The 12,534-nt window shown below is 40.3% G+C and overlaps 1 long non-coding RNA gene across 1 annotated transcript in view; it reads right to left on the bottom strand.

The window, feature by feature from the left end:
* The window catches only part of LOC133260355 (uncharacterized), a 64,894-nt gene extending 52,657 nt beyond the window's left edge, over positions 1 to 12,237 (bottom strand). The window contains exon 1 of the long non-coding RNA XR_009740780.1: positions 12,009 to 12,237. This is a non-coding gene — a long non-coding RNA (uncharacterized LOC133260355). The remainder of the gene's footprint in view (positions 1 to 12,008) is intronic.
* Between the last annotated feature and the right edge of the window lie 297 nt (positions 12,238 to 12,534).

The raw sequence follows: 12,534 nt of genomic DNA, 5'->3' as shown, positions 1-12,534 counted from the left end.
GGGGACGACAGAGGATGAGATGGTTACATGGCATCACCGACTCAATGGACATGAGTTTGAGCAAGCTCTGGGAGTTGGTGATGACAGGGAAGCCTGGTGTGCTTCAGTCCATGGGATTGCAAAGAGTCAAATATGACTGAGAGACTGAACTGAACTGAAGGTTAAACTTTTTTCATTTGTTATTCGACTTGATACAAGGCAAATAAGTGCATGATAAATTTTGTTTCACTGGATGAAGGTCACATATATTATATTACATAAAGTAGTGTCTTCTGCTGTCCAGTATCATGGAATTAAAAAAAAAAAAAGTCAGCATGTAAATCAATTATTAGTGCTGTGCTTATGACATTAGTATTAATATTACAGAGTTTTGCCAGTTCTCCCAAACTGAGAAATGAACTTGAGTGGTTCCATGTCTAGGTGGGGAAAAAAATAAAGGAATATAATATAAGTGAAAATTACAACTAAAGAAAAATTATCATAATATACTTTTGTAAATGACTTTTCATTTTATTGTTAGTACCTAGTTTCAATAGGCACTGTTATAATATGGCAGATTTAAAAAGAGTTTGGAGATAAGAAGCTTTGGTAATATGGTTTAAGGATGCTTGGGGCTAGTGCACTGGGACGACCCAGAGGGATGGTATGCGGAGGGAGGAGGGAGGAGGGTTCGGGATGGGGAACACATGTATACCTGTGGCGGATTCATTTTGATATTTGACAAAACTAATACAATTATGTAAAGTTTAAAAATAAAATAAAATTAAAAAAAAAAAAGAAGTGGAAGCTTCCACTTCTTAGGACTCTACATAGACTTCTAATGGGGAAAAGAAAGAGGGTCTAACCTAAAAGAATTGAATTCTCTCTTAGTTTCGAAAATAAGACAGTAAATGCATTGGCACCATCTATTTACCTAATCCACAGTTGTTTAAGAATTTTCACTCACTAAACCCCTCTAATGTCTGACTTTAGAAAGGAGCTGTCCTTTCCTCCTTGAAGGAACGGTCTTTTTTCTGATCTAGGCTCTAAAATCCGGATCACAATCACTTTTCCTGAGTTCCCAAGAGACGGAATGGAGGCAATGGGAAATCTAGTGACTTATTTAAGATTGTGTTAAAATCTAGAGGGGGAAGGGAAATTGGATAAAGGCGGTCAAAGGTATAACATAAGTTCTACGGATATGATATACAACATGATGACTATAGTCAACGCTGCCACGTGGGATATGTGAAAGCTGTTCAGAGAGTAGATCCTAAGAGTTCTCATTACAAGGAAAAGTAAATTCTTTCTCTCTTTTTTAATACCTATATGTGTAATGGATATTAACTAATCTACCATGGTAATCATTTTACAGTATGTGTAAGTTAAATCATTATGCTATACATCTTAAACATATACAGTGCTATATGTCAGTTGTATTCAAAAAAGCAAAAGAAAACATTAGACGTTTAAAAGCCCTCTTAAAATGACATATGATCCCATTATTGAACTGACTTAAACTTACTTTGTATGGGAAGAAGCTATTGAAAATTTAGCTCAGTCTTAATCTTTTGTTCCCAGTCTCCAAATTTGTCTCAGGGAAGTTCACATTTTATCTTGTATTTATGTGTAATAGCATAAGTCTTTTTACATGTCTGCAATTTTACCTCTCTTAGAAGATGAAATGACTTGTACCAGCTCAGGAGAGCCGACTGTTACATCATCAGGAATTTTGTGACAGCCATTTTAAATTACATAAATTTAAAATTTATACATTACATTAGAAAAACAAAGGTTAATAAACATTCCAAACTCATCACTTTCTAATTATATACCATATTGTATTACTGTGTGCACTCTAGAATTTATTCACATCTATTGCCTTGAATAGAGATTCTATAGTACGGTGCATTACCACACATCCAATTTCATGTTATAACTCCAAAACTGAGTGGATACAATTGATACTATATGGTTCTCATTTCTTGCCTATAATCCAAGAGGAAAGGATCTCATTTCTTGCCTATAATCCAATACAATGATCGTGTATTCCAAGTACTTAGCAAAGTATCTGGCACTCAGATGAAACTCAATGAGCTTTTTGAATGAATCAGTTACTGAGTTAGTGAAATGAACTTTAACCTCTGAAGATTTGGTCCCACTCTTCATCAAAAATACCTACTTCCTTCCCTCAGACCCCTACTGGATTTTGGGTACCTCATTAACAAAATCAATGATCATGATGAGAGCTACTAATAGGACCAAATCTCTTGCTCCCACATGAGAGGGGCTCTGTGGACATTTTCCTCCTGCAAAAATGTCGAGTGAGGAAGGAGTTTTGGACAGAGGAGGACTTTGGTGTCCCTCAATCACATCACTTAAGAAGCCTATCTGCCTTAATTGCCAGCACAAAACCCCCAACTTTTTATGCTTAGAGCCTGGTAGCTCTGGTGATCTGGGTCTAAAGAGGTTAGGAGCCCCTAGGAGTAACTCACAAGTACTGCTAAGGCTTGCTTGGTGCTCACTCTGCACCCCATTTCCAGCTCTTTGGTTATATTAAATATGCTGCTGCTGCTGCTGCTAAGTCACTGCAGTCATGTCCGACTCTGTGTGACCCCAGAAACGGCAGCCCACCAGGCTACCCCTTCCCTGGGATTCTCCAGGCAAGAACACTGGAGTGGATTGCCATTTCCTTCTCCAAAGCATGAAAGTGAAAAGTGAAAGTGAAGTCACTCAGTCGTGTCTGACTCTTCGTGACCCCATGGACTGCAGCCCACCAGGCTCCTCCGTCCATGGGATTTTCCAGGCAAGAGTACTGGAGTGGGGTGCCATTGCCTTCTCTGATACTAAATATGAATATAGTCCATAACTGATATCTTGATTGATGACCCTGAGGTTGCTCTTAGGGTTTTGTCACTTAAATTCGGGGGCCTTGCAGCTTATTTGACTGATGTAATCCCTCATCACTCAGGTTCAGTACCTTCATGCAGCCATCAATTTGCTTATATACCCTTCATTCATTCACAATTTACTCAACATGTATTGAGTATCTATGAGATGAGTATATATGAGGTGTGCTACATGCTCGGAATGAAAAGATCAATAAGACAAAATTTCTACATTTAAGGAACTCACATAATAATAGATTCTTTCCGACAGCAAAGAGGGTAAGAGACACAGTAGAGGACTCCTGAGAGTTAAAAGGAAGTGTTCAACTTAACCTTATGGGGTAAGATGGGAAGTTGGTAAAAGTAACACAAAAGAGGAATGTTTGCTTCCTGCATTCATTCTTTCAGCAGACATTTTTGAATAATCACTAAATGCCAAGCACAGCCTGGACCTTCTAGGAATATACCCTTGAACATTCTAGAGCTTGACTGAGTTAGCTAAGTGATCAAGGGGGGAGGAATTCAAAGGCAAAGACAGTGACTGATATAAAGGAATGTAGGCAAATAAAAAGGGCTCTCCTTAGTCTTCCATTTTTCCTGTCTTCTCACTTCTCAAAACATTCCAGTTCCTCTTCCTGTGGTGCTTCTCTACATCACAGGAAATAAAATCAACTTTTTATTTGGTAACTTGCTAATGTAGACTCTCTTCCAGATGATCATGCATATAACGCTTTAAAGAATTTGACAAATGAAATTAAGGGTGTTTAAGACAATCTAGTAAGAAGTGGATTAACTAACGGTAGGTTAAGAGATTGTATGCTGACCATGAATTCCCATTTCTAGGGCTTGGGTGAGTGGCAAGACAGAGAGATGTGGGGTAACCTAGTGGAGTTACTTGAACAGCACCCGGAATTGCAGCAAATAGGATTTACTTTTTCAGAAACTCAGAAGAAATAGACTTGTTCACACTCAGAAGTCATTCTTGTTAAGACACTGCTAGAACAGAGGAAAGTGGGGTGCTAGGGAGGGGAAAGACTATGTTAATAAAAGAACAGATTAGTCAAGCTTTCAAATATTTTTTCCAGCTTTATTTAAATGATTTAGGCACCACAGATCTACTATGATGCATTCAAATACGTATTTTTTCACCCCCTCTTGTCCAGAGCAAAAATCTTTTCCTCTTTCCTCAACTCCTTCTGACAATTTGTAGCTGGCATTGAGCATTTTCAATGTGGCATTTTGATTTGGATGATGACAAGATATTTCTTGAAACTAATCTACTTTATGCCAAATATGAAATTGGATTTGCAATGGTTGGAGCAGATGGAAAACCCATGAAAAAAAAAGTCAGAGCAGCCACATCAAGGACCCAGGGGCTGTGAAATCAAGCTGCTTTCAGATGGGGATGAGGTGGTGTTCCAGGGCTCTAGCTCAGGATACAAAGGGAAATTAGCAAGACGATGGAGAAACATTCAGCCCCCTTCAAAGCCATGTCTAGTTCTCAGTTTCTCAGAGAAAGTTCTGACAGGCAGGTGTAGACCTACTCAAGCAACATTATTTCCCTCAGAGAGATGCTACCTCCCAGGTCTCAAACTATTCTATACAGTGAGCATTTAATTTTTCTCCCAGAGCCCTCCTCTCCTTTCTGCTCTCACCCTACCTCTGACTTTTGGTTTAGCTCTCTTATCCTTGTTGCTTCTTCCTTTCTTCCTCTTCCTCGAATCTCTGCCCTTCTCATCCCTGTCCACCTTCCTCTCTCTTTCCTACTCTCCTTCTGCCTCCTGATCCCTCAGGCTAAGGGCTCAATCCCACAGGACTGCTCCCACCCCATTTCAGATGCCAACCACAAGTTCAGGTTGTCATTTGTGTTTCTGACTGATCAACTATAAATCTGAGATTCTCACAACCCTCTCCTTGGATTTGATTAGTTTGCCAGAGCAGTTCACAGAACTCAAGAAAAGAGTATACTTATGTTTGCTGGTTTATTATAAAAGTGTATAGATAAACAGGATATAGAGATAAACATCCAGATAGAAGACATGCATGGGACAAGGTATGTACTGAAGGGCCCGGAGATTCCATGTCCTCCAAACACTCCAGTCTCCCCAAATCTCCACGTGTTCACCAGCCTGGAAGTTCTCCAAACCCCACACTATTGTGATTTTTATTGAGGCTTCATCAAAGAGGCATGATAGATTATTAACTCCATTTTTAGCCCTTCTCCCTAGTCTAGAAAATGGAGGTGGGGATGAAAATCCCAAGCCTCTAATCAGGGCTTGGTCTTTCTGATAACCAGCCCTCATCCAGAAGCCTATCTAGAGTGTCCTCATCAGAACAAAAGACATTCTGTCATCCGGGAAATTACAAGGTTTTCAGAAAGCTTGTGTCAGGAGCCAGAGGAGGGATGGTACGGGGAGGGAGGTGGGAAAGGGGTTCAGAATGGAGAACACGTGTACACCCATGGCAGATTCATGTTGATGTATGGCAAAACCAACACAATATTGTAAAGTAATTAGCCTCCAATTAAAATAAATAAATTTAAATTTAAAAAAAAGACCAAATATTAGAACAAAAGATGCTCCTAGTGCTCTCACCACTTAGGAAATGTCAAGGGTTTCAGGGGTTCTGTGCCAGCAAATGACGGTACAGACCAGTATGTATTTTCCACTATGCCATACCTACAAAAGAGTGATTTCATATCATGCATTTTCAACTTCTGTGTTCTCCAGTTTCTACCCATGGATATACACCCACTCCCAAATGCACATTCTTTTTCGCTCAACACAAAGCTGCCAAATACTCCTTCTACCAAGTATTCTGTGGGTGAATTGCATGATATTCTCATCTCCCTCATACTCAACATCCCTGGTGGCACTACACATTTTTGGTCTTAAGATGAACACAAACTTGTCCCAGGATATACTTTGAAGACATGTGCCTTGCTCCTCTAAGGCCGAGGAGGCCTAGGGTGGCCAATGAAAGGACACCTGGGATGAAGTCCCTTCAGTGTTTCAATAATTCCATCTCACTGTAGAGCAGAATAACCCCCTCTGACAATTTAGAGAGGTTTCTGCACGACAGCAAAGAGTTTAAAGCCAGTGCAGAACGTACAACATGAAATAGGATAAAAGAAATGCAATTCAGTTCCATAAATATTGAGAACTCCCTATGCACCAGTGCTATAGGCCAAATGGGACTTCCCCAAGATTCATACATTGAAGCTCTAACACTCAGTGTGACTGGGTTTGGAAATAAAGCCTATGAGGAGATAAGTGTTGGACTTAAGGTCATAAGGGTTGGACCATAATCCAAGAGACATCAGAGTTCTCATTCCCTTTCTCTCTGTCTCTTTTCCTCCGTAAACACAGAGGAAAGGCCATGTGATGACACAGCAAGAAACAAGGATGAACAGCCTCCCCAGGTATCAACCCTAACTGTGGACTTCTAGCACACAGAATTGTGAGAAAATACATTTGTGTTGCTTCAGCCACTCAGTCTATGGTGTTTTGTTATGGCAGCCCTAGTATACAAATACAGACAGGCACACTATTCTAAGCATGATTAATAGGGCAATGAGCAAACATATGAAGTCTCTACATCCATAAAACGTACATACTAGTGGAGGGAGATAAACAATAAACAAACATGTAAATTCCATAGCCTGATTAGCATTAAGGTGAAAAGTAACAGCAAGGAAAAGAAACAGAGGAAGTACCTGATTAATAAGGTAGTGAGATGTCTGTAGGGACTGGAAGACTATGATAAACTTTGAATTTAATTCTGTGAACTGACAACCCACTCCAGGGTTTTCAGCAGAGCAGCGAACATGATCTGACTTATGTCCTAAAAGGCTCACTCTCCCTAAAATATTTGAGGACAAACATAGGTTTATATTATACTACTCTGTACTTCTCAATAAAGCCTGGGATATACTTGTAGTATTGCAATGTAATACCTAACGAATAATGGACAATAGATAAATGAATGAATGAATATTGAACAGGCTTCAGGATGAGCATACATTAACTTAATTTCTACCTTGGTGACTCATTCATTAACTGTGTGAGTTTTGGCAAATTGCTTAGTCTCTATGAGCTTTATTTTTGCCTTTTGAAAAAGGACTCATACCTAACTTCAGATTTTAATGTTGAAGGGAATAGGGTGTGTCATAGAAAGTGACTTGTCCATGATTTGCTCTAAATAAAGATGGCAAATCTGACCTGGATGGGCTTACCCACTTTAATTGTGTAAGGGTGGTACCTGCTTCAGAATGGGAGGGTAACAAAGCCTGGGTGAGTTTCTGAGACTGGATTGGTGGGTCCATTCTGAGAATTCTGTGTGTCTCAGAGCTGCTCAGAGCTTAATCCAACTCCCAGATCTCTGTGCGACGGACTGGGAAAAAATTGTCAACAAAATAGTAATTAATTTCATTGAAGCTTCTCTCCCAATTATGTGCTAAGCCAAATCATCTCACTGAATGAATGAATGAGTGAATGAATGAATGAATCCCTTAACTCTAAGACTCTAACATACACACTTTGCTGATAAGGCATTGATATTCAGAAATATCAGTACTGTGGTGAGTAAAAGCCCCTGGTGATTTGCCTTGGACGTGTGCTGTGGGGAGAAATTGTGGGGCTGAATCTGGGTGTCAATTGTGACCATGCTCATCCTGACCCCGTGCACTCTAGATGTCCTTCTTGCACCCCCACCAAACCTCTTTAGAGTGCATTTCTCAATACCAGCTGGTTTTGGGGGATGGTCAATAGAAAGTGCTGGAAAGGTTAGGTAAAAACAAAGGGGAAAAAAAAATCTTCTTTCTCCTTGCTGCTGCGGTCGCATTTCTGGCAGCAACTGTGTCTCTCTGCAGCTCTAGCTCCAGCTTGCCAATGGTTTGCCGTGGTCCTGACCTCTCGTAGGGGACCCTGACCCTTAGCCCCTCCCATTTAAGGGTAATAGTAGCTTCCTGATCTTTCGGGGTGGCTAATTTCTGGGTTCCTTCCTTCTCATCATCAAGCCCTTTTATTTCCTGTGTAATTCTTTCTATACCATGACTTCCCTCTGTTGAAAACACTCCAAGTGTTTTTTGTCACCTGGCTAAGTACAAAAGGCCATTGTCCAGGATGATTTCTGAGGAAATGATTCTGGTTTCCCAAAAAACATGCAGATGGTACTTAATTCATTCTTGTTGCCTTACCACACACAACACCATTCTCCCGCCTTTCTCTGCCTAGGGATTCAGGCCTACAGCTTGTCTTCTCTTCCTGGAACTCAATATCCCTTTTCTGAAGATAATTAAGATAATGTCATTCAAACAAATAGAAAATATTGTACTGATAACCAACTCCAATTCAAATGTTTCTGGCAAGAACTTTTAAACAAAGGAGGGCTCCAATCTATGCAAGTGAAAAGTGATCTTTTGAAGGTTTCACTTATTTCCTGGTCTGTTCACTCAGGATCAGTACACTTAGTTGCATGTATATTTATGAGTATCCATGCAGGCTAGTTTTCTGTTCTTATCATATGAGTGTCTTGAGTTTCCACATAGTCCTGACAGATAAAGTTCCCTGTACTTCATAAGCAGGACCTCATCGCCTTTTCCTAGACTATGATTTTGATCAAAGCTGAGCCTGAGCTCAGAATAAATAAGAATGAATATTGTTGGACAATCATTTTCAAGCAGAACTTGCCAGCTGGAGGACCTTGAGCCTATTGCAACCTGCAGAAAGATTTTGTTTGTACTACCCAGAACTTTTTTTGTTAATTGGAATGTACTATATTATCAGGGTATCAGAGTTAGACATTTCATATTTTAAAATCCCAGTGTATTCTGTCTATTGGAAGATTGAGCTATTTGGACCCATGAGCTCCTTTTCCCACAAAGTAAGAACAATTTCCTAATTTAGGATAAGATATTTGCTCTCTAAGTCACTACAGTACCCACAGCCTCCATCAGGCATTTACTGCACCTGTCTGGCCTGGTAGTCATTTGAGTTTGTGTCTCCTGTGGTAGGCTGTGATAAGAGGGACAAGTAAGTCTGTATAGTGTTAAGCCATTGAGATTGAGGGTTTATTTATTGCCATTGCAAAGCCAGCCTATGTGACTAATACATGGGGCTTCTCTGTTGTCACTGATATAATCTATGGGGAAATAACATACTCTTGAGACTCTCTGTATCAAGCAGTGTTATTAGTCTGGGGTTTCCAGAGAAACAGAACCAAAAGGAGATAGATATATAAACATATTTGTTTGGCCTTTGAGATCTTTAAGTTATATACACACGTCCAGAAATGTGTGTGTGTGTGTGTGTGTATTCTGTGTGTGTACAAGAGAAAGTTAGAGATGTATTTTAAAATAACTGGCTCATATGATTGTGCACACTGGCAAATTTCAGAAATTTGAAGGGCAGGCTGGTGGACTGGAGATTCAGGTAAGAAGGTAAGAACTGATGTTGCAGTCTTGAGTCCAAAGCCTGGAAACTCAGATAAAATTTCTATGTTGCAATCTGGAAGCAGAATTCAATTTTCCTCAAGAAACCTCCATCTTTGTTCTTAAGGCCTTCAGCTGATTGGATAAGGCCCATCTGCATTCTGTAGAATAATATGTTTTACTTAAAGTCTATTGATTGTAAATATTAATCCTATCTAAAAAATAAAAATGTCTAGACTATTGTCTGACCAAACAGCTGGCACCATAGCCTACCCAAGTTGACACATAAAATTAACCACAACACAAGCTATTCACAAAGTCTCAGGGCTGTATTATCTTTCTGATCTATTGACTTTATTCTACGATAGTAAATCTGAAAAATTACATCTATATTAAGAGAAGTAGATATAACCAGCAAGATAATAGAAAATTCTCTTGAATTTTTAAAGACATAAAAAATTAAAGAAAGTTTCAAAACATCTCTCCACTACTTTGTCCATTGCCCTGTGCCAAGTACTTACGTGCATACGTTTGCACTACATTCATCTGCATGACCCATGGACCTGGCTTCCAATACCAGCATTAGCTGCCATACCCTCCCGACCTCTAGAGAAACCCAAGGATCTCATTATTTTCCCTACCTTGATTCCTCCTCAAGCACAGAAGCATTTTGCTGGGAGTCAAAGAAGAAATGAATGTCAAGGACGCAATGAAGTGTAATAGTGGGAATAAGAAGAAAGAAAATGGGATTGAGCAGAGACTCACTGTAAGGAGTAAGGGTTCAAAGCAGAAATCAGACTGAGACAATTGTTTCCTTCTACTCAGAGAGGTTATCCTAGGAGTCTCCTCTCTCTGTGCTCGTCCTTCTCATTTAACAAGGTAGGATGAAGGGCCAGAATTTAAAGAAGGCTTGCAATCCATTTCCAGTCCTCCCAGCCCCCTTTCCAACTCCTGCCCTTAGAAGGTCAAGTAGGATTCAGAGGGATTGTGCGGGGAAAGGTAAGCCAGGAGCAGGCTCCAGAAAACTGTCTTAACCTATCTACACAGAGAAGAAGCCTTGGAGGCTAGGATACTATGGAGGGAATACAAGTGATTCTGAAACTCTGGGGAGCAATAAAGAATGGACTTGGCTGCCCTGTCCTTCCCATGATATTTCAGGATGAGGACGCCATGGGAGTGGTCATAACTCAGGCAGATGGCTGGGGCAGGATTTTCCCTGACACACATAGAACAGCACAAGGCAGGGGTTAACAGGGCTCTCCTGGTGGCACAGACAGTAAAGAATCTGCCTGCAATGTGGGAGACCTAGGTTCAGTCTCTGGGTTGGGAAGATCCCCTGGAGAAGGGCATGGCAGCCGACTCGAGTATTCTAGGCTGGAGAATCCCGGTGATAGAGGAGCCTGGCGGGCTACAGTTCATGGGGTTGCAAAGAGGCAGACATGACTGAGCGATTAAGCACAGTGGTTAACAGCTCAGGCAAGCTTCAGTTAGGATCCTAAACTCAGTCACTCACCACCTAATTGAAATTTAACATATTATTTAATCTCCCCAATTCTCATTTTATTTGTAAAACAAGGATTAAAAATAGTTTCCTTTTAAGGTTGTGATAGGACAAAGAGGATAAAGGAGATAAGTCAGAAAATGCAGAAAAACTAGAATTGCTACCATTTATAAACTGTTCTTATGGGTTCTATGTGCTGTCTACACATCTATTCAATAAAACCACATAATGAACCTAAGAGTTAGGCACATGAGGTTGCTCTTTGCCTATGTGTAAAGCAATAAAAGCCTCCCTTTCTTCAAGACATTTTACTTCCATCTGTTGGAAAACCGTCCCAATAAACTATTTTTGTTACAATGAAAAACCCTATTAGAATCTGCTGGGAACTGTGGGCAGGAAGCACACGGTCTCTCATACTAGTGATGTGTATGGTGTTCCCCTAGATTTGATGCCTTTGTTCACTCTACAATTTGCACACTGCCTCTAGCACACCTGTAGCTATGATTGCTATCCCTGTTTTGCAGAAAAGAAAACTGAAGGTCTCAGAGGTTCAGTAATTTGGTTGAGATTATACCAAGAGGCATCGCCGTGTTTTCAGCCAACCCAACTAGCCCTGTGCCAGGTACAAAGTAGGTTCTCATTAAGGATTAGGGGCATTTTTGTTAATGTTAGAACTGCCCCAAATGGGCAAAATGGAATTTATTACAGCTTATTGCCTTCAAAAGGGGATTATACCAATGACAGTGTGATGGATAGATTTGAGAGGGAAGATTATTGCCTTACAGGAATGCATTGGCCCAGCAATATTAGCTGATTTGTGCAGCACAGTGTAGTTGGTGATGTTGTAATGCAGCCTTTTTATGTATTTTCAAAGCCTTGCTAATTATTAAAATACTTTGAATCTGTGACATACTTTATTCTCTATAAAGGGCTTCTAAATTTACTCCTGGATTGTAAAGGACACATGGTATCTTTCAGATTTCACAAATGTAAAAAGGAAGACTTGGGATCTAGCATAGCCCCTGTGTACGTGTTAAAGGACTGGATCAGTGAGCCTTAAATCCTCTGCTCAGGAACAGTGATGAATCCCTGAAGGAACTGACTCACCGGCCCTGGTCACCTGCTGAGCTCTTCTCTCCTCAACCCATTGGGCAACCCCTGTCCCCAGGGATACAAAACCTAGAGGTAGCACCTAACTCAGAGAGCTCACATTTATCAGCTGGTCCTCAGACAATGTCACTTTGGACACAGAAGTGGTGAAACAGAGATATACTCAAACAGGAAGCAGTGGGTGTCCGAGTCCGAATGCCTCTCATGAAATCTGTGGACATGAAAACACAGCAAAGGGTTGTTGTGAGGATTAAATGAGTTTATATAAGCAAGGATTTAGAATGGTACTTGACACATAACCTGTACAATTCACAAACGTACACACACACACACACACACACACACATTCTTCCTAGAAACACACACATACTAGTCCCTCCTAGAGGCAGAAGTAATCAGTTCTTCAGAGTCTGCTAGGAATTAGAGAAGGCTTCACGGAGGAGGCAACTGTCCTGTATATTATTCTCAAAAGGTTTAAAAATGCTTTGAAAGAAGAAACCAGAACACACAGCATGATTCAACGCTTAGTCAGTGTTGTTTGAAGTAAGGGGCAGTCTCCACAAATGAATGAACATTTGTCAAGGTTTGGGAAATGCTAATTTTAAGGATATTTTTCAAACCAAAAA

The sequence above is a fragment of the Bos javanicus genome, chromosome 14 (assembly GCF_032452875.1).
Source record: "Bos javanicus breed banteng chromosome 14, ARS-OSU_banteng_1.0, whole genome shotgun sequence".
NCBI lineage: Eukaryota > Metazoa > Chordata > Mammalia > Artiodactyla > Bovidae > Bos > Bos javanicus.
The sequence above is the reverse complement of the archived record's forward strand: the minus strand, read 5'-3'. Positions and strand labels throughout refer to the sequence as shown.